General features: G+C 37.9%; 1 pseudogene; it reads right to left on the bottom strand.

Moving 5' to 3' along the window:
- Positions 1–10,443: 10,443 nt before the first annotated feature.
- On the bottom strand, positions 10,444–20,308 carry LOC140597534 (pleckstrin homology domain-containing family A member 1 pseudogene; annotated as a pseudogene).
- Between the last annotated feature and the right edge of the window lie 619 nt (positions 20,309–20,927).

Genomic DNA, 20,927 nt, shown 5'->3' with positions numbered 1-20,927 from the left:
CCACATCCTCACAAACACGTGTTGTTTATTGTGTTGTTGATTTTAGCCATTCTGACAGGTGTGAAATGATTCCTCTTTTTTTAAAGATTTTATTTATTTATTCATGAGAGAAACACACACACAAAGAGAGAGGGAGAGACACAGGCAGAGGGAGAAGCAGGCTCCGTGCAGGGAGCCCGACGTGGGACTTGATCCCGGGACTCCAGGATCATGCCCTGGGCCAAAGGCAGGCGCCAAACTGCTGAGCCACCCAGGGATCCCCAGAGATGATATCTTATTATAGTTTTGATTTGTATTTCCCTGATGGTCAGTGATGATGAGTATTGCTTCATGTGTCTGTTGGTCATCTATATGTCTTCTTTGGAAAAATGTATCTTCATGTTTTCTGCCCATTTTTTAATTGGATTATTTGGTTTTTGGGTGTTGTGTTTTATAATTTCCTTATATATTTTGGATACAAAGCCTTTATTGGATTGCAAGTATCTTCACCAATTCTACAAGTTACCTTTGAGTTTTCTTGGTTATTTCTCTCACTGTGCAGAAGCTTTTTATTTTTACAAAGTCCCAATAGTTTATTTTTGCTTTTGTTTCCCGTGCCTCAGGAGATATATCTAGAAAGAAGTAGCTATTGCCAATGCCAGAAGGTCACTGCCTATGTTCTTTTCTAAAATTTGCATGGTTTCAGGTCTCATATTTAGGTCTCAGTCCATTTTGAATTTATTTCTGTGCATGGTGTAAGAAGGTGGTCCAGTTTCACTCTTTTGCATGGTGCTGTCCAGTTTTCCAAACATCATTTGTTCAAGAGATCGTCCTTTTCCCTTTCATGTGGAAAGGGACATTTCATGATCGTCCCTTTTCCCTTTGAACAATGTTTCCTGCTTTGTTGAAGATTAATTGACCATATAGTTGTGGGTTTATTTCTAGGTTTTCTATTCTGTCCTATTGATCAATGTGTCTATTTTTGTGCCAACACATACTGTTTTGATGACTTCAGCTTTGCTTCTCTTCTTCAAAGTTGCTTTGGCTATTTGGAGTCTTCTGTGGTTCCATACAAATTTTAGGATTGTTTGTTCTAGCTCTGTGAAAAATACTGCTGGTATTTTGATAGGGAATTCATTGAATGTGTAGATTGCCTTAGGCAATACAGACATTTTAACAATATTTGTTTTTCCAATCCATGAGCATGGAATGTCTTCCCATTTCTTTGTGTCCTCTTCAATGTCTCTCATCTATGTTTTATAGTTTTCAGAATACAGGTCTTTCACTTCTTAGGTTAGGTTTATTCATAGGTATCTTATGGTTTTGGGTGCAATTATAAATGAGGTTGACTCCTTGATTTCTCTTTCTACTGCTTCATTACTGGTGTACAGAAATGCAACACATTTTTGTACCTTGATCTTGTACCCTGCAACTTTACTGAATTCATGTACCAGTTCTAGCAGTTTTTTTGGTGGTCTTTAGGGTTGTCCATATAGAATATCATATTATCTGCAAATCATGACAATTTTACTTCTTCCTTGCCAATTTGGATGGCTTTTATTTCTTTTTCTTGTCTACTTTTCTGGCTAGGACTTCCAGTACAATGTTAAATAATAGTAGTGAGAGTGGCATCCCTGTCATGTTCCTGACCATAGAGGAAAAGTTCTCAGTTTTTCTCCATATATGATATTTGCCGTGGGTTTTTTAGATACATTCTTTATTATGTTGAGGTGTGTTCCCTCTAACTACACTTTGTTGAGGGTTTTTTTTTTTTATCATGAATAGATGTTGCACTTTGTGAAATGATTTTTCTTTATCTATTGAGAGGATCATATAGTTCTTTTTTTAAGGTTTTATTTATTTATTCATGAGAGACACAGAGAGAGAGGCAGAGTCACAGGCAGAGGGAGAAGCAGGCTCCTCGCAGGGAGTCCGATGTGGGACTTGATTCCCAATCCCGGGATCACGCCCTGAGCCGAAGGCAGATGCTCAACCACTGAGCCACCCAGGTGTCCCAGAGGATCAGAGTTCTTATCCTTTCTTTTATTATTGTGGTATATCACATTGATTGATTTGCAAATATTGAAACACCCTTGCAACCCAGGAATAAATGCCACTTGATTGTGGTGTGTGATTCTTGTCATGTGTTGTTGCATTCAATTTGCTAGTATTTTATTGGGAATTTTTGCATCCATATTCATCAGAGATGTTTGCCTAGAGTTCTCTTTTTTTTTAGTGGAGCTTTTATATGATTTTGGTATCAGGGTAATGCTGGTCTCATAGAATGTATTTGGAAGTTTTCCTTCCTCTTCTATTTTTTGGAATAGTTTCATAAGAAGAGATATTAACTCTTCCTTAAGTTTTTGGTAGAATTTGCCTGTGAAGCCATCTGGCCCTGGACTTTTGTTGGTTGGAAAATTTTCATAACTGATTCAATTTATTTGCTGGTTATCAGTCGGTTCAAGTTTTCTTTTCTTCCTGCTTCAGATTTGGTAGTTTACATGTGTCTAGGAATTTGTTCCTTTCTTCCAGGTGGCCCAATTTGTTGGCATATAGTTTTTCATAATATTCTGTTAAAATTCTTTGTATGTCTGTGATGTTGATTGTGATCTCTCCTCTCTCATTTGTGATTTTATTTATTTGGGTCCTTTCTCTTTTCTTTTTGATAAGTCTAGCTAGCGGTTTATCAATATTATTAAGTTTTTTCAAAGACTCAGCTCCTAGTTTCATTGATCTGCTATATTCGTTTTTAGTTTCTATATCATTTATTTATGCTTTGATCTTTAATACTTCTTTTCTTCTGCTGGATTTAGGCTTTGTTGTTCTTTTTTAGCTTCTTTAGATGTAAGCTTAAGTTGTTTAGCTGAGATTTTACTTGCTTCTTCAGGTAGGCCTCTATTTCTATATACTTCCCTGTTAGGACCACTTTTGCTGCCTCCCAAAGGTTTTGGACCATTGTGTTTTAATTTCATTTGTTTCCATGTATTTTTTATTTCTTCTTTATTTCCTCATTGGTCTATTCATTGTTTGGTGGCATGTTGTTTAACTTCCATGTATTTGTGGTCTTTCCGAAATCTTTCTTTGGGTTGATTTCTAGTTTCTTAATGTTATGATCCAAAAAGGTGAATGGTGTGATGTCAATCTCTTTGTATCTGTTGACACTTATTTTATGACCTAGTATGTGATCTATTCTGGAGAATATCTCATGTGCACTCAAAAAGAATGTGTGTTCTGCTGCTTTAGGATGGAATGTTCTGAATATAACTAAGTCAATCTGATCCAGTGTGTCATTCAAAGCCATTGTTTCCTTGTTGATGTTGTGTTACGATAATCTGTCTAGTGATGTAAGTGGGGTGTAAAGTCCCCTACTATTATTGTATTATTATCAATTAGTTTCTTTATGTTTGTATTTAATTGTTTTATATATTTGCATGTTGGATGCATAAATATTTACAATTATTTTATCTTCTTGTTGCATTGTCCCCTTTATGATTATATATATCCTTCTTTATCTCCTGTTAGGCTTTGTTTTAAAGTCTACTTTTTCTGAAAAAAAAGTTTTGCTACTCTGGCTTTCTTTTGACATCCATTTGTTTGATAAGTGTTTCCCAATCCCTGTACTTTCAATCTGCAAGTCTTTAGATCTAAAATGAGTCTCTCGTAGGCAGCATATAGATAGGTTTTGTCTTTTTTTATCCATTCTGATATCCTATATCTTTTTATTAGAGCATTTAGTCCATTTTCTTTCAAAGTAATTATTAATAGATATGTATTTAGTGACATTTTATTACTGGTTCTGTTAAAGTTTCTAGTGATTTCTCTGATCCTTTCTTGTCTTTGTCACTTCTGGTCTGTTCTTCCCACCCAGAGAGTCCCCTTTAATATTTCTTGCAGGGCTGCTTTAGTGGTCATGAACTCCTTTAGTTTTTGTTTGTCTGGAAACTCTATCTCTCCTTCTGTTCTTAATGATAGCCCTGCTGGATAGAGTGTTCTTGTCTGCAGATTTTTCCCATTCAGCACTTCAAATATATTATGCCACTCTTTTCTGTCTTGCCAAGTTTCTGTGGAGAGATCTGAAGCTAACCTTATGGGTCTTCCCTTATAAGTTGAGTACTTCTTTTTATGTTGCTGGTTTTAAGATTTTTTTCTTTATCACTATTTTTGCAAATTTAATTACAATGTGTCTTGGTGCTGCTTTTATTGATTTTGATGGGGGTTCTCTGTGCCTCCTTGTCTGGATATCAGTTTCATTCAAGATTAAGGAAGTTTCAGCTATTATTTCCTCAAATAATTTTTCTGCCCTCTTTTTCTCTCGTCTCCTTCTGGGACTTCTTAATACAAATGTTATTAAGTTTGATGGAGTCACTGAGTTCATTATGTCTATTCTTATGTTCCATAATTCCTCTTTCTCTCTTTTGTCCAGGTTTATTATCTTGTCTTCTATATCACTTACTTGTTCCTCTGCTTCTTCCAGCCTGCTGTTCATTGCATCAAGCCTGTTTTCAACCTCAGTTATAATATTCTTCATTTCTGACTAATTTTTTTAACTCATTTATCTCTGTGGTAAGGTTCTCACTGATGTCTTCCATTCTTTTTCAAGCCCAGTGAGTATCCTTATGATTTTCCCTTTATTTTTTATTTTTTTTATATTACTCAGCTATTAGAAATGACAAATACCCACCATTTGCTTCGACGTGGATGGAACTGGAGGGTATTATGCTGAGTGATTTTCCCTTTAAATTCTCCATCAGGTATTTTACTTTTGTCTGTTTCTCTTAGATCTTTGGCCTAGTCTTATCTTGGTCTTTCATTTGGGATGAATTCTTCCATTTTAGTATTTTGTCTAAGTCTCCGCCTTTCTGAATATGTTTAAAAAAGCCATTTGTGTATCCTGCTCTTGAAAGAAATGGCTTTATAAAGAAGAAGCCATGTGTGTTCAGGACCTGCTGCTCAGGGAGTGTCTCTAGTGCATGCTGCATGCTCTCTGCTGTTGTGTTTTGGCTGCTCTGTCCTTCAGGGCCATCATCTGCAGAGCCTCTACTTGCCTGCTGTGGGCAATGTTTGGTCCTTGGCCAGAGGATGGTGATTGTTAACTAGGTGTGCTCTGGTATGCTTATTAAATGAAATCTGGTACTACCTCCACTAGAATTGAAGCCCTGCAGAATTCTCTGGTGAAGAGACATGGTATGTGCAGGAGCTTATACTGGTCTTCTGTGGCAGGGGCCCACCTCTCTAGGACTGAGGCAAGCTTGGCTGAAAAGGACAGTCCTGTCAAAGCACAAGGTTGTGGAACTTGGTGTAAACAAGTTAGGCAGCCAGTGTTGGAGCTGTGCGGTTTACTGCAGGTGGCTCTGTGTTTATACTAAAGGGCAGGAGAGGAAAATGATGCCAGACAGCTCTTTTTGTCTCCAGAGAGGCATCTCTATGAATGCTGCCTCTCAGGGAAGCAATCTAAGAAGATGGAATATTCTCCCCCTGTGTGTCTCAGTTGTTTCTCAGATCACTGCTTGTACACTGTCTGCCTTCAGGTTGTTTGCCTGCCTTTTCTCCAGGAGCAACACAGTGCCCTCTAGGCTCTATCCCAACCAAGCCTGTTAACATTTAAAACTCTAGGCTTTATAGATGTGGTGTGGACAAGTCCTTGTGCTCGTCTTCGAGGGGAGGGGCCTGCCTCACTGGACTGAGGCAAGTGTGGCCAAAAAGGGCAGTTGGGACAGAGCACAGGAGTATGGGGCTTGGTATAAGCAAGTTAGGCAGCCAGTGTCTGTAAGCCAATTCCTTTTAAGCAATCTCTGGTTCTGTTGCTTGAACACTTACAAATATACTATAGTCTGCAATATAATTTTTGCACTCAACTTCACGTCAGCATCTGTTTTCCAAAAATCTCAATCTGTGACAGAGGTTTATATTACAGGAGATGAGAACTGGACATATTCAGGATACATTTTTGACGGTAGAGTTGACAGGGTTTGCCGATGGGTCATATATGCCATGTGAGGCAAATACTTATTAATACTTATTTTAATTAAATATGCAGTAAATATTACTATTCCTTATCAATTTTAAATCTGGGAAATGCTGTTCAATGATAAGTGTCACATTTCCTTGCTCTCTTGAAGTTAGGCATAGCTATGTTCCTTTCTCTGATAAATGAAATATAAAAGGAAGTAAAAGGGACACCTGAGTGGCTCAGCGGTTGAGCATTGGTCTTTGGCTCAGGGCGTGATCCCGGGGTTTCAGAATTGAGTCCTGCATCAGGCTTCCTGTGAGGAGCCTGCTTCTCCCTCTGCCTATGTCTCTGCCTCTCTCTCTGTCTCTCATGAATAAATAAATAAAATATTTTTAAAAAAGGAAGTAAAAAGTGTCACTTATTTTGGGAGCAGTTAAGAACTGATGAATGTTTCTCCATGCTTTCTTCTTCTTGCTGCTGTAACTGGTGAAGATTCAGAGGTTGTAGCCTCCGTTACCCTATGTTCCCAAGAAAGGATAATATAGAGAAAATACCCCATCTGATCCATGAAAAACATGTACAGTGAGCAAAAAAATAAGTGTCAAATCACTGAGAGTTTGGTGTATTTTATTACAACAACTTAATCTTGCTTAGCCTGACTGAAATAGCTACTGGTACTGGAAGTGGAATGTTACAGAAACAAAACCCATGAAACCCTAAAATATATGGCATTGACTTAGCAGTCAGATAGTAAATGGTGAGAAAAAGTTCTTTGGAAGCTCAGAGGAGTTGAAAAAAATTGTTTCTGTTCACACATTTGGTAAATATTTGAGTCCAAAATGTATGCCATTTACCATTTTGTACAGCCTTTGATTTGGGGCTTAGGTGGTTGGATGGTGGTAGTTTGTCTTTAATTGGTGCATTTACCTTTTTGGTAAATATTATTTGTAGTATTATTGGGTATGTTCCAGTCATTGTGCAGAGTGGGAATAGGCATATGTACATTAATAAGTCAAAATAATTCTTTTTTGCATTTTTGGATTTTAGTTTTAATAGTTTGATAGTTTACTGTTTTATTTCATTTATGTTCATGAGAAATAATGCTCTGTAGTTTTCTTTTTTGTACTGCTTTTATCTTATTTTGGAATTGGATTAATAGTTAAATCATAAAATGATTATAGGAAGTATTCCCCCTCCCTTTTATCTTCTGGAAGAGATTGTGTAAATTAATGTTAATTTTTCTTTAAGTGTTTGATAGACTTGTCCAGTGAAACCATCTTGGCATACAGATTCCTCTTTCTGGAACTTTCTTATTACAAATTCAAAATCTTTCATGGTTATAGGACTAATCAGATGATCAGATTATGTAGATTATCTTGGTTGGGTTTTGGTAAGTTGTAATTTTTGAGGAATATTTCTTTTTCTTTTAAATTGTCAAATTTAAAAAAAACTGTCAAATTTATGAGTATAAAGTTGTTTGTAATATTCCCTGTTATGTTTTTAATTATGTAGGATCTATAATGAGATCCCCAATTTCATTTTTGGTATCATGATTTGTGTATTCTCTCATTCTATTTTTGCTCTTCTAGCAAAAGGTTTATCAATGTTATCGATCTTTTCCTCAAAAAATTTCCTTTTGTTAGTTCTTGCATTGTATATTTTTTTTCCATTTTTCACTATGATCTATGTCATTGAATTTGAAGTTTCTTGTAAACAGCCGAATGCAGTTAGATTTTGTTGTTGTTGTTATTTTGTCACAGGTTCTTCAGGCTCTGCTTTGTTTGTTTCTACTCTGTTTCTATGTCCACATTGGATAAATGCTATGGATATATCCTCAGTTCATTGACTCTATGCTTTGTCTTCTCCATTCTACTATTGGGCCTACTTAAGCAAAGTTTTCTTATTTCAGTTGTATTATTTTTTACTGAAGATTTCTATTTTTCTTCATTTAAGAGAATTCTAAATTGTTTGTTGAAGCATTTTTATAATGGTTGCTTTAAAACTTTTAGTATGGATGATGTCCTCAGACCCTGGGGATGAAGAAGCTTCCTGGGTGGAGCTACTTTTGCCCCTTGTCTCTGACAAGGGAAGGTAGCCTAGCAGGGAAGAAAAGCACTTCCCCTGGCTGCTTATCAGCAAGTCTCCTGATAGATCTTCCTGGCCATTGCCACCTGGCTCATTGATATTGATGATAATACTTCAATTCAAGGGAGAAATGAACCTATCTGGGTTATCTGCTACTGATAGTTTGGGCTTTGGAAAATGTCAGACCTGGGTTGCTTTATTCTGTTGAGTTGGAGGGGAGCGTTGTAAGACATTCTCCCCACCGTCCAGGGTCTTTTAAAATCCATTTTTATGTATCATGTGTAAAGTTTTTAGTTGTACTTGGTGGGAAGAATTTATCTTGTACCAGAACCATAAACCAACAGGTGATTTTTTTTTCCAACAGGTGATTTTTAATAAGAATTTTAGTTTGCAAGTAGACCAATGATTTGTATCTTTGTGTCTGCATGTTCTTTTCCTATCTACACTGGATAAAATCCTAATGATAAGATTCCTTGGTGCACAGTAAGTCATAGCTCTTATGAGTTATGATTTTCATGGTTGTGTGAATGACCTTAACATATTCATCACTCCTACAAAAAGGCATTAAATGTTCAAATTTCCTTCTTAATGCACCACTTTCTGGATTCCATACTGACATCCCATTCCCTCTCTGCTTATTAATTTTTCTACAGTCTGTGCCCAATATAGTTTTGGGTTTCAAATTTCTTGGATTCTATTCTACTCTTTTAATATTTCACTGTTGTCATTTATATAGACCTATGTATTGCTAAATTACCTCAGATACTAATTTGGAAACACGAATATAAATATAGTGTACATGATAAATCATGGTATGCTATGTAAGAGCAGCTTATATCTGAATAATACATAATAAAATTGTTAAAGTGAACTTAACATATGTTAAGGGCATTATAAAATTACTTTATAAATTTAGAAAGATGACTAAATTATATAAGTTCTTATGATCAGTAATTTAAATATTATAACATGTTAAATACATAAAAATGTATACAGAGGGCTTGGTATCCAGTGTCACCTGCATCTGGAGCACTGGCTCCACTAGCACTGAGAAATGGACCAATTTTGACAAGATGTAGTGCTGTAGTGTACCTGATGGGGTATGTTCAACCATGATATCTGAACTTTCTGGAAAACCTTCTTCAGAAGCTTCCAAACCCTGTGGAACTGTACCTTCACTGTGAACCAATATCATCTATGGTGTGTGCTGTACCATCTCTGCCAACTTCCCAGCTTCAATGATCTCTCAATGGCTAGAAACCATCTTGCATTTTTACCACTGGGCAAGGTCAACAAGAGCAAAAATAAGCAAATGGAACTATATCAAACTAAAAAGCTTTTGCACAGCTTAGAAAACCAGCAATAAAACAAAAAAGCGGGGATCCCTGGGTGGCGCAGCGGTTTGGCGCCTGCCTTTGGCCCAGGGCGCGATCCTGGAGACCCGGGATCGAATCCCACGTCAGGCTCCCGGTGCATGGAGCCTGCTTCTCCCTCTGCCTGTGTCTCTGCCTCTCTCTCTCTCTGTGTGACTATCATAAATAAATAAAAAAATTTAAAAAAAAATCTGGAGTTTCTATCAGTCATTGTTTTCAATAAAGTTCTTCAGTTTTGAGGAGGGAGAAAAAATCAGGTGCAAGTCCAGCTAGGCTCAAGATGAAGACATTGTTCTTTCCATACTGCTGCCATGGCACTTGAAGATACACTTGAGATTCCTGAGTCTGTGTTGAACAGGCATGAAGTCTCCTTCTTTAGGATCTTCTCTGTGAGAATTCTTGGTATTTTTTTAAATTACTGCTGTAAATCTGTAAGTCAGAACTACCTCACCAGGTTTTGATCTTTTAAAGGAAGTATAGAGATATTTTGTTCATCACATGTCTCCTTAGTGTCTCCTGACATCATACCTGGATGCTTGGGCACAGTGGCTGTCCTCTGGCACCCACAGCATCTATGCAGCTTGCTAGGTAGTATCACTTCCTACATTATATGGGAATTCCTTGCTTATATGGAAATGATATGTTTTGGGAGGTTAACTAACATCATACTGAACCAGGCTGACATCCTTTTAAATTCCAGCTCTGCTATTTAATAGCTGGGTGATTTTGGGCTTTTTAATTTATGTAAGTCTCAGAAACAGTATAAAATTAATACCTACTTCATAGCACTATTGTGAAAATTAAATAGCATACATTTAAAATACTTCTATCACTCATAAATACTACATAAGCATACAGTCAATGTGAACTATTTCAGTTGTTTCACTAGATTGTTAGAAAAGGTTGGGACTGTGTTTGTCTTCACTTTTGTACCCCAAGCACCTAGCACAATGTCTAGCCCATTGCTCATAATAATTTCTTTGTTACCTGAACTATGCAACAGAAATAAAGATGCTGATGCTTGAATATTTATACTAACAGAAAAGGAAGCCTTCATTCAACTTCATTAAAATAAATTTAATTTTAAAAAATATATACAGAGTTGTACAATTAGTCCATGCACCCACCATCCAGCCTAATAAATTAAACAACACTTAGGCTACAGTTTTGTGTTCTTTGAATCGTTATTATGGTTCCACAATTTTTTAAGTAGCTCAGTGTGAGACTTTATTCTCTAGAAAAACAACAAAACACAGAAGCATGAGCCATGCAGTGTACATGTGCAAGTTCCTTCCTAAGAGAATGCATTTTAAATTCATTTCTTTTTAAGTTTTTTGAGTATAGTTGACACACAACATTACATTAGTTTCAGGTGCAGAACATAGTGATTTGAAAAGTTTATATATTATGCTATGTTCACCACAAGTGTAGCTACCGTCTCACCATACAATGCCATTACAATATCATTAACTATATTCCTTAGGCTGTGCCTCTTATTGCCATGACTTATTCATTCAATAACTGGAAATATTTATCCTCCACTCCCCTTCACCCACTTTGCCCATTCCCCTCACTCCTCTCTACCCTGGCAACCATTACTTTGCTCTCTGTATTTATAGTCTGATTCTGCTTTTTGTTTCTTTACTCATTTGTTCTTTTTAGATTCCTCATATGAGTGAAATCATATGGTACTTGTCTTTCTCTTTTTTTAAGAGTTTATTTGTTTATTCATGAGAGACACACAGAGAGAGGCAGAGACATAGGCAGAGGGAGAAGCAGGCTCAGGCAGAAAGCCCAATGTGGGACTCAATCCCAGGCCTCCAGGATCACGCCCTGAGCTGAAGGCAGACACTTAAACTGCTAAGCCATCCACGCATCCCATATTTGTCTTTCTCAATCCAAGGCAATGCATTTTTAGGAGTGAGTTTAAAGCAATGACACTCAACAGTCATTTCTAATCAGAAACCAGTTCTGTCACCAAAGCCAAATTTGGCAGCTTTGCCACCTGAAGATTCAGTCAGCCTAAACTAGAATGCAGCATTCTGGTCGCAACTAACTTGTTTAAAAGGGAGCCTAACAGGGAATCCCTGGGTGGCTCAGTGGTTTAGCACCTGCCTTCGGCCCGAGTGTGATGCTGGAGTCCCAGGCAGGATCGAGTCCTGCGTTGGGCTCCCTGTGTGGAGCCTGCCTTCCTCTCTCTCTCTTGCTCTCTCTCTCTCTCTGTATCATGAATAAATAAATAAAATCTTAAAAAAAATAAAAGGGAGCCTACTAGTTTTAACTTTTTTTTTTCAGTGTATTTTCAGTGTATTTTTCCTAATCAGCAGTAGGAATTATTTCACATATTTTGGGACAAAAAATGAAAAAGCAGAAAATAAAAATAAAAGGTCATGTTTCTTTATATTTCTTTAATTAGCAGAACTCAACATTTTTCAAGCCTTTTATTTTGTCTGGCAGTCTGACAAATTCAGTTTTCTTCCCTGAATTTCACTGTAATAAAAAACTGTAGTGAAAGAATTATCAGTAGTAAATATTGATTTCAATTTGCTTCCAACTAAGTCAAATGTAAATATATCCTTAAATGTGACCACTGCAAATGAGCTGCCATATAGTTCCTAGTATATTGTGTTTATTTATGACACTAGTCACTTTGAAAACAAAGTGGTACAAATTTTTTTTTGAAAACAAAGTGGTACAAATTAACAAAACACTATAGATTCCTATAAGGTGACTAAATTTCATCTGAGATTTAAAATTCTATGCAATCTATGGTAATGTAGAGTTTATCCAGTGCATACACATGTATGAATTTGCACATACTCTTAAAACAATTATGCATTTCAAGTGGTGTGGTCAAAATTTTTTAAATACATAAAACATAGAAATTGGAACTCTAGAGCCAATTCAGTAAATTAACTTTTAGAAGATAGTTTAATGTGATTTTTTTCAATTAGTAAAGTTCCTTTTTTCATAAGTTATCATTTAAAAATATACTTACACACTCTGATGACTTTAGAGAAATAGTTTGCATTAGTGTTGACAAAGTCAGATACTGTAATTGTAAAAGGCAGTTTGGTTAACTCAACTTTCTATCATCAGTTGTAAGTATTGAGTAAGTCCTGGGACTTGGTTTCTTTTAGTAAACTCCACAGACTGCTTTAGTCCAGTTGTGCATTGCTTCAGGGCTATCAGCCTGCACATAGAAAGTTCAAAACAATGTTACAATTTCAAAGAGAATGTCCCTTATCATTACATTGCTCTGTCTACACTCCTGTACTCCATGATCTTCTTTAAGTGGTATTATCTGGAGAAGTTCCTTTTCCAGTTCAGATTTGAAGTAGCCTATTGTATTTTCATCCAATTGAAAAAAATATCTTCTCTTCCAGTTACTTCATCACCATCCGTTGCTTAACACAATATCCAGATTTGATAACTGCACTATCTGAAGGAGGTTTAGGGAGTAAAGAAGATGGCTTCATGATAATTTCAAATTATTTGTCAATACTTTCACCACGTTCATTTACTTCTTATGAGTTGGAGTGATGATGGATATACCACCAATGCCAGTTTTCTAACATACTTGCTTCTTCCCATAACTTAGGTTATCAGAGTGACACTGTGAATCTGACTGCTTTGGTACTGTAGGTTTTATAGCTTATCTCAACACATTTACTTATTCTACTATATCTTGCTGATCATTAATTTGTAAGGAAATACTTCCGCATCCCTGCACTCATGACAAAAGAAGAACTCAGCCTTTGGCCTTAAGTTACTTGCATTGTTAATGTAGATAAGATTAATGGCTCCAATGTATTATGATCCAGAAGATAGGTTATGTGGATTACCCATGTACCATACAAAACAATCTTCTCTGGACACAGGAAGATGGTGGTAGAGTAGACCTTTACCTCATCACATGAACACAACTAGATAGCTATCAAATCATCCTAAATATCCCACAAATCAACCAGAAAACTGACAGAAAAAAAACTCTACAACTAGACAGAAAAGAGTTCACATCAAAGAAGGTAGGAAGTATGGTGATCTGATTTAGGAGAGAAATATACTGTTGGTGCTACGGGGGGAGGCAGCCCTAGTGGAGAAGGGAAAGAGGGGGAGAAATAAGCACATGAAGAGAAGGCACAAAGAGAACATTTCCCCAAAGTCATTGCCTTGGAGAACGAGAAGGGCTGAATTTCATGAGCTCTTAAACCAGCAGGGCTTAAATCCTGGAATTTCAAAGGTCATCGAGTTTGGCTGGGATAGAGGCTGCGGGCACAGTGCTGCTCCCAGAGAGAAGGCAGGAAAACTACACAGGATCAGACAGCATGGAAACAGTAGTCTGAAGAATGCCTGAGGCACACAATGAGATTATTTGCTCCCCTCACAGTGTATCCCTGAAAGGTAGCATTCATGGAGACACCAACACTGGATGCCCAACTTGATTACATCAAGCCCTACCACCCTATGATCTGGTAGTACTACCCTTCTCAGTCATGCATGCCTCAGTCTCAGCACGGTGAGTCTCCTGCCCAGAAGACAAGCACAAACCACTGCCCATACCACATCACCAAACAGAGAGTTCTACAGGGCCTCTATTCTGGTGGAGATAGTGTCAGGTCTCATTTCATAGGTAGACCCGTAGCACATATTAAAAGTCACCACACTCTGGCCAAGGACCAAACACTGTCTACAATAGGCAAGGACAGCCTCCGCAGATGACTAGCATGAAGGATAGAACAGTCACAACACAACAATAGAGAACACACTGGACACACCAGAGACATTCCCTGAAGTGTGAAATGAGGAAGAAAAGAGAAAAGGGGGGCAGAAAATTTATTTGAGGAAATAATAGCTGAAAACTTCCCTAATCTTGAAGGAAACTGATATCCAGACCAAGGAGGCACAGGAACCCCTATCAAAATCAATAAAAGCAGCACCAAGACACATTGTAATTAAATTTGCAAAAATAGTGATAAAGAAAAAAATCTTAAAACCAGCAACATAAAAAGAAGTACTCAACTTATAAGGGAAGACCCATAAGGTTAGCTTCAGATCTCTCCACAGAAACTTGGCAAGACAGAAAAGAGTGGCATAATATATTTGAAGTGCTGAATGGGAAAAATCTGCAGACAAGAACACTCTATCCAGCAGGGCTATCATTAAGAACAGAAGGAGAGATAGAGTTTCCAGACAAACAAAAACTAAAGGAGTTCATGACCACTAAAGCAGCCCTGCAAGAAATATTAAAGGGGACTCTCTGGGTGGGAAGAACAGACCAGAAGTGACAAAGACAAGAAAGGATCAGAGAAATCACTAGAAACTTTAACAGAACCAGTAATAAAATGTCACTAAATACATATCTATTAATAATTACTTTGAAAGAAAATGGACTAAATGCTCTAATAAAAAGATATAGGATATCAGAATGGATAAAAAACAAAACCTATCTATATGCTGCCTACAAGAGATGCATTTTAGATCTAAAGACATGTGCAGATTGAAAGTGAGGGGATGAGGAAACATCTATCATATTAATGGATATCAAAAGAAAGCTGGAATAGCCATTCTCATATCAGACAAACTAAACTTCAAACCAGAGACTGTAAAAACAGATGAAGAAGGCTACTATGTCATAATAAAGGAGACAAAAAAGAAGATGAAACAACTGTAAATATTTACGCACCCAACATAGGAACAGCCAAATATATAAAACAATTAATGACAAACACAAAGGAACGAGTGGATAAAATACCATAACAGTAGGGACATTAGCATTCCACTTACATCAAAGGATAGATCATCATAACACAGCATCAACAAGAATACAATGGCTAAGAATGACATACTGGACCAGATTGACCTTTTTTCTTTGTACAATTCAAAAATACTTAAAGGTTTAATTCTCTGAATAGCAAGAGTTAATATTTTATTTATTTATTTTAAAGATTTTATTTATTTATTGGAGGGAGAGAGAGAGAGAAAGAGAGAGAGAGAGAGAGAGAGAGGAGAGAGAGAGAGAGAGAGAGAGAGAGAGAGACAAAGGCAGGGACATAGGCAGAGGGAGAAGCAGGCTCCGTGCGGGGAGCCTGATGTGGGACTAGATCCAAGGACTCCAGGATAACGCCCCAGGCCAAAGGCAGAGGCTTAACAGCTGAGCCATCCAGGAGTTCCAAGAGTTAACATTTTATGATTACCCTTTGAGAATAGAGTACTTGGGAGCAATTTTGAAGTTTTCAAAATCCGTACAAAGCTTGTCAAATCCAACATCACTTTCACAGAATGCAAAATGACTTCCTTATAAAAGTGGAGCAGCCAGGATGGGCTCTCTCACTGGGGTGAGGTCTCTCACTGTACTCAGCTAAGTCTGTGTTGGACACAGAGTCCAGGGGCATCCCGCTCCCTCCATGAGCTCGTTGGTACAGTGACACTTTATTACATGTGTTCCCTGAAGAGCCACTTCTAATGTTCCAAATCCGTGCAGTCCCATAAGGATGGTATGAAACTGTCACTGAATGCCTTCCTCTCAGCCTGAACGAATTCATTGGACTGTATGTGAAATAAAGAACCATCCTCCTGCAAGATGAACTTCTGATTCCCTGTGGCAGTTCCCTGGCAGAGATGCATGATGAGAAGATCCGTTCCTGCGTCCACAGCTATGCAGACCTCTGGCTGGTGGGTGTCACAGTGTATTTCATTCTGGGACGTGTATTCAAAAACTGGTTCTGACCTATTCCATGATAGAGGTTAGAAAGGCCTGGTGTCCCACGATTTGGTTTCCACTGGGAGGGTTAGAGTCAAAGCAGTAATCTTTCAGTCCTCTGTTCCCAGAGCATCCCAAAGAAGGCAGGTCTGTCATCAGGCACGTGCAATTCTGGGTACACGTTCTCCAAGAACACCTGAAATCCTTCCGCTGGAGCTTTGCATGGAGCTGCCTCCTCTCTGTCACATCCCCAAAGGGTTCCACGCGGGCGTGGGGGTTGTGATGGTCGTTAAGCTCTTTAAGTTCATCCATCCACACTTGAGTTGTTCGGCGGCTGCTGGCCACAGCCTGGTTGTGCTAGTAGGGTTGAGTATACTTTGTAAAACACTGACACTTTATGTCTAAAAACATCTGCCCAGACAGCCTCAAGATGACTGCAACTCCTGCAACATGGTAGCAATGTGCTTCTTGAAAGGAAATCTTACTTTTTAAAGCAGTTTCAGGCTTAGAGAATTACTATGAAGAGAATAAAGACGGTTCCCATATACCCGACAATCACATTCCCTATTACGATCATTTAATGTTGATGTGGCACAACTGTAACATTAATGAACTGATATTGATGTGTTATCATTAACCAAAGACTATACTTTATTCAGACTGTTTCAGCTTTTCTCGAATGGCCTTTTCACGTTCCAAGATCCCATCCAGGATACTAACTCCTATTTAGTACTCATACCTTCTTAGGCTTCCGCAGTTGTGACTGTTCTGTCATTTCTGTTGAGGTTCATGCCCCTGACAGTTTGAAATTAATAGAAATACTCCACAGGTCTTTAGCTTACTGTTAGCATGGTATGTCTTTCTTCATCCCTTTACTTAATAAAGCCTCTCGGAATCACTCTCTTAAAAATAGGTGCTTGCAGACAATATACACTGGTGAATTTCTAAAATCCACTCTGACTTTGGATTGCTGTTTATACGCCATTCCTATTTAAAGTGGATACTGATATACTTGCATCGATATCAACCATGTTTGTAGCTGTTTTCTATTCATTACAAGAGGCTCACTTTCCTGCCTTCTCTGGTTTTAATTGAGCATGTTTTGTATAAAGCCAGGTTTTTTTGCACCTCTTAGTGTATAGATTATAGGTGTTTAAAAACATTTTAGAGCTTCCCTTAGAGGTTACATATACATTTCAAACTAATGTAAGGGCAGCTTCAGATGACACTATTGACAAACTGAGCAGGTAACTTAACAATACTTCTGCCCTTTTTTTACATGACTGTCATTTTTTTCACTTACTCCTTGCAATACTCACCGGCTATGCTTAAGTCTCATTATTTAAACTATTTTTTTTTTTGCCATTTGTCAAGAATAAAATAAATTTTATTATTTAAACGAGTTACTTTTCAATCTATTAAGAACATGAAAAATTAACTTTATTTGCCTTTCTGTGTTTCTTCTCTGGTGCACTTCCTTTTTAATGTAAATTTTTTTTAAATCCAAATTTTTTACCTTTACCATTTTTCTTCTTCCTGAATAAAATCTTTTCCATTTTTTTTTGCAGTATAAATGGTGACAATTTCCTCTATTTTTCTTTGTCTGAGAGAAAAAGTTTTTCTTTGCTCTACCGTTTTTACAGAATATATTTTACTATATATATAATGATCCTAGGATGGTGAATTATTTTTCTTTTGGCACATTAAACTGTCCCCTTATACTCTCTTCTTGTTTGCATGGTCACTCACAGGACTTCATTGTAATTTTCTTGTTCCTCTAGGGGTAATGAAGTTTCCTAGTTGTTGTTCCTGTTGTTCTTGAGAGAGAGAGAGAGAGAGAGAGAGAGAGAGAGAGAGAGAGAGAGAGTGTGTGTGTGTGTGTGTCTTGGTCTTCTTTTCTTCAAGATTCCTTCTTTGCCTTTTCTTTAATTCAGATTTATAGTCCATGAGGTAGCCTTTCTGGTTTTAATAACTTGCTGTCCTGTGAGCTTTCTGGGGATCTGATTCAGTGCCTATCAGTAATTTGGAAATTGCACAGTCATCATTTTTCAATTTTTTTTCTGTTCTCTTTTTCTCTTGCTTCCACTTCTGGTACTCAAATTATGTGTATGTCATATATTTTGAAATTGTTCCACAGATATTGGATGTTCTTCTACTCTACACTTTTTCATCTTTTTTTCTATTTGCGTTTCGCTTTGGGAGGTCCTTGTTGGCCATTCTTCAAGGTCACGGATTCTTTATTTGGGCAGGTCACAACTACTGAGGATCCCGTCAAAGACATTTTTCACTTTTTCACAGCTATTGCAGTAGTATGAATTCTGGCATTCCCTATTTGTTCACTTTTACAGTTTCCATCTATCTACCTCCATTACCTATCTATTATTGCATGTTGTCTACTTTTCCCATTAGAAATCCTAACATATTTATCTTAGTTGTTTATCTTCCCTGTCTGATCATTCCAGCTGCTATGTCATATCTGAATTGGATCTATATTGCTTCGACTGTTTGTTCTTTCTGGAACTCAGATGATTCAAATGTTGGCCCTTCAGCTTTAGTCCCATAGCTCCCAAACTCTCTGTTCATGTTTGTTTGCTTGTTGTACCGTTTTCCTGAATACTATGTTCTGTTGATCTGTCCTCAAGTTCACTGATTTCATCTTCTGTCATATCTACACTCTACAATGGATCCCAGCCAGCAAGTTTTTTATTTTCCTTATTCTATTTTTTAAATATTTAATTCCCATTTGGTACGTTTTATAACATTTCTGTGACTTGGCAAAGGTTTGCTATCTTTTTTTTTTTTTAATTTCACAGTAATCCATAATTACTCCTTCAAGAAATTTTATATTAGCTACTTTAAAATCGTTGCAAACTAGTCCCCACATCTGATTCATCTCTATGGTTGTCGGGGATTGCCTTTTCTCATTTAAGTTTTGACTTCGCTGGTTCTACACAGGGAGAATGATTTTTTTTATCTTGACCTGCACATATTGGATATGCCACAAAAAAAACTCTTGATCCTTTCATAGTAAGTTGCCCTGTTTTAAGGTTTGGCCTGTCTGTTCTGGCCTACTTTGGTGGGCTGTAATTCCATAGTCACTTAGTTTCATGAGCTTTTGCAATGCATTCTGAACCACATTGATAGGAGTCCACCTGCTTTTCTGATGGGTGATTGCCAGAGATGCCCGTGGTAGCAGAAAATGCTTCCGTGGGCCATAGGGTGTCATTAGAGGGGGACATGGGATTCAGGATCTAAGGGATGTAGAGCATTTTCCCCTTGCCTATTTTTCAGTCACCCAGTACCACTGGCTTTCCTACTCTGTATCTGCCAGTATACCCTGGGGAGGGAGGCATCTGCCAGGTCACCTGCTGCTGGGTGGAGTGTGGAGGCACCCCCAAACTAGTTCACCTCTGGTGCAAATACCAGACCTAGTTGCTTTCTGCCAATGAGTGGAGGAACTGCAGGTGCCTGACCTGGTGTTGTTTAGCAAGGCAGAATGCCACGAGCCACCATAACTAGTTGGAAATTTTCTATTGACTGGAGTATAGGGAGATGCTGGCCTTGGATCACCTTCCACCATTGAATAGACACCTAGGAGACATGGAGCCTTACTGGAGTCCCCTGTGCAGGTGCTGAGGCACACCTGCAGTAATCTTGAGAAGTGTGGGGGAGGGGGATGGATCAGGCCTCTGAGAAGAGCTATAGGTTCTGCTTTGGGAAGGTGGATCCTGCTGTCCCCTTCATTTTTGGGGGCAGAGTGGGTGGACGTGCCCCCCCCCCCAAGGCAAGGACTAGCTCTTGCAAATGCTGTAGATAGTTCCTCTTGGTGCTTCTATTGTGTGTCCATCTCTCCTTTATGTCACAGTCGAGCTTCCATTTTTCCTGATGTTCACCCATTGAAAGCAGGCTCTGCTTTTGCATGTGTGTGTCTATGTACTTTAATTGTTTCTACTTTCTTCCTCTGCTTTTCCATGAGAATTGGCATTTCTTTGTTGCACATCACTGGAACTTGAGTCAAGACTAGACAGCAGTCAAAACAAAGGTCAGGGAATCCACCACAGCATAGATATTCAAATCCTTAGGTTCCTAGCTAGACCACCTTTTCCTTTCCACCGGTTACAGCCTTTTTGTAATGATTTGTTGAAATATTTTTTTTAATTTTTATTTATTTATTTATTTTATTTATGATAGTCACACACACAGAGAGAGAGAGAGGCAGAGACATAGGCAGAGGGAGAAGCAGGCTCCATGCACCGGGAGCCCGACGTGGGATTCGATCCCGAGTCTCCAGGATCACACCCTGGGCCAAAGGCAGGCGCTAAACCGCTGCGCCACCCAGGGATCCCAATATTTCCAAGGAAATCATTTGAATTTGGAGGGTAGGAGCAGGAAGAAGTGAGTCTATTCTATCATCCCCACTAACCAAAAGTTCTTTTGGTATTTTTATAAGTAGGATTCTCTGCAATGCTCCTAATCTCCTGTCCTTTAGACATTCTTTATTAATGCCTGGCTATGATCAAAGAAACAGAAAATCCTTCCCTCCTCTTTCCATCCCTCCATGTTTGCCTTAAAAATGTTAGTTTTATTCACATCAATTTCACTTGATTTGTTAGTTCTATGAAGATTTACTTATCAATAACAGCCCCAATTTGCCTCAGGTTTTCTATTTCATTATTGACTGAGTTCATACCATACCAAATTCCTGAAGGCAGAGAGTAAACTTAGAATAAACATCCCTGAATTAGCACTAGTACATGCTTACAATTTTCTGCCTATTGTTTTTATACTTCAATGACAGATTGATTGTAGAAAAAATTGGTAGGTCACATTTTTTTCC

This window comes from Vulpes vulpes, unplaced genomic scaffold (assembly GCF_048418805.1).
Source record: "Vulpes vulpes isolate BD-2025 unplaced genomic scaffold, VulVul3 u000000686, whole genome shotgun sequence".
NCBI classification, from domain to species: Eukaryota; Metazoa; Chordata; class Mammalia; order Carnivora; family Canidae; genus Vulpes; species Vulpes vulpes.
This window is presented reverse-complemented; position numbering and strand designations above follow the sequence as displayed.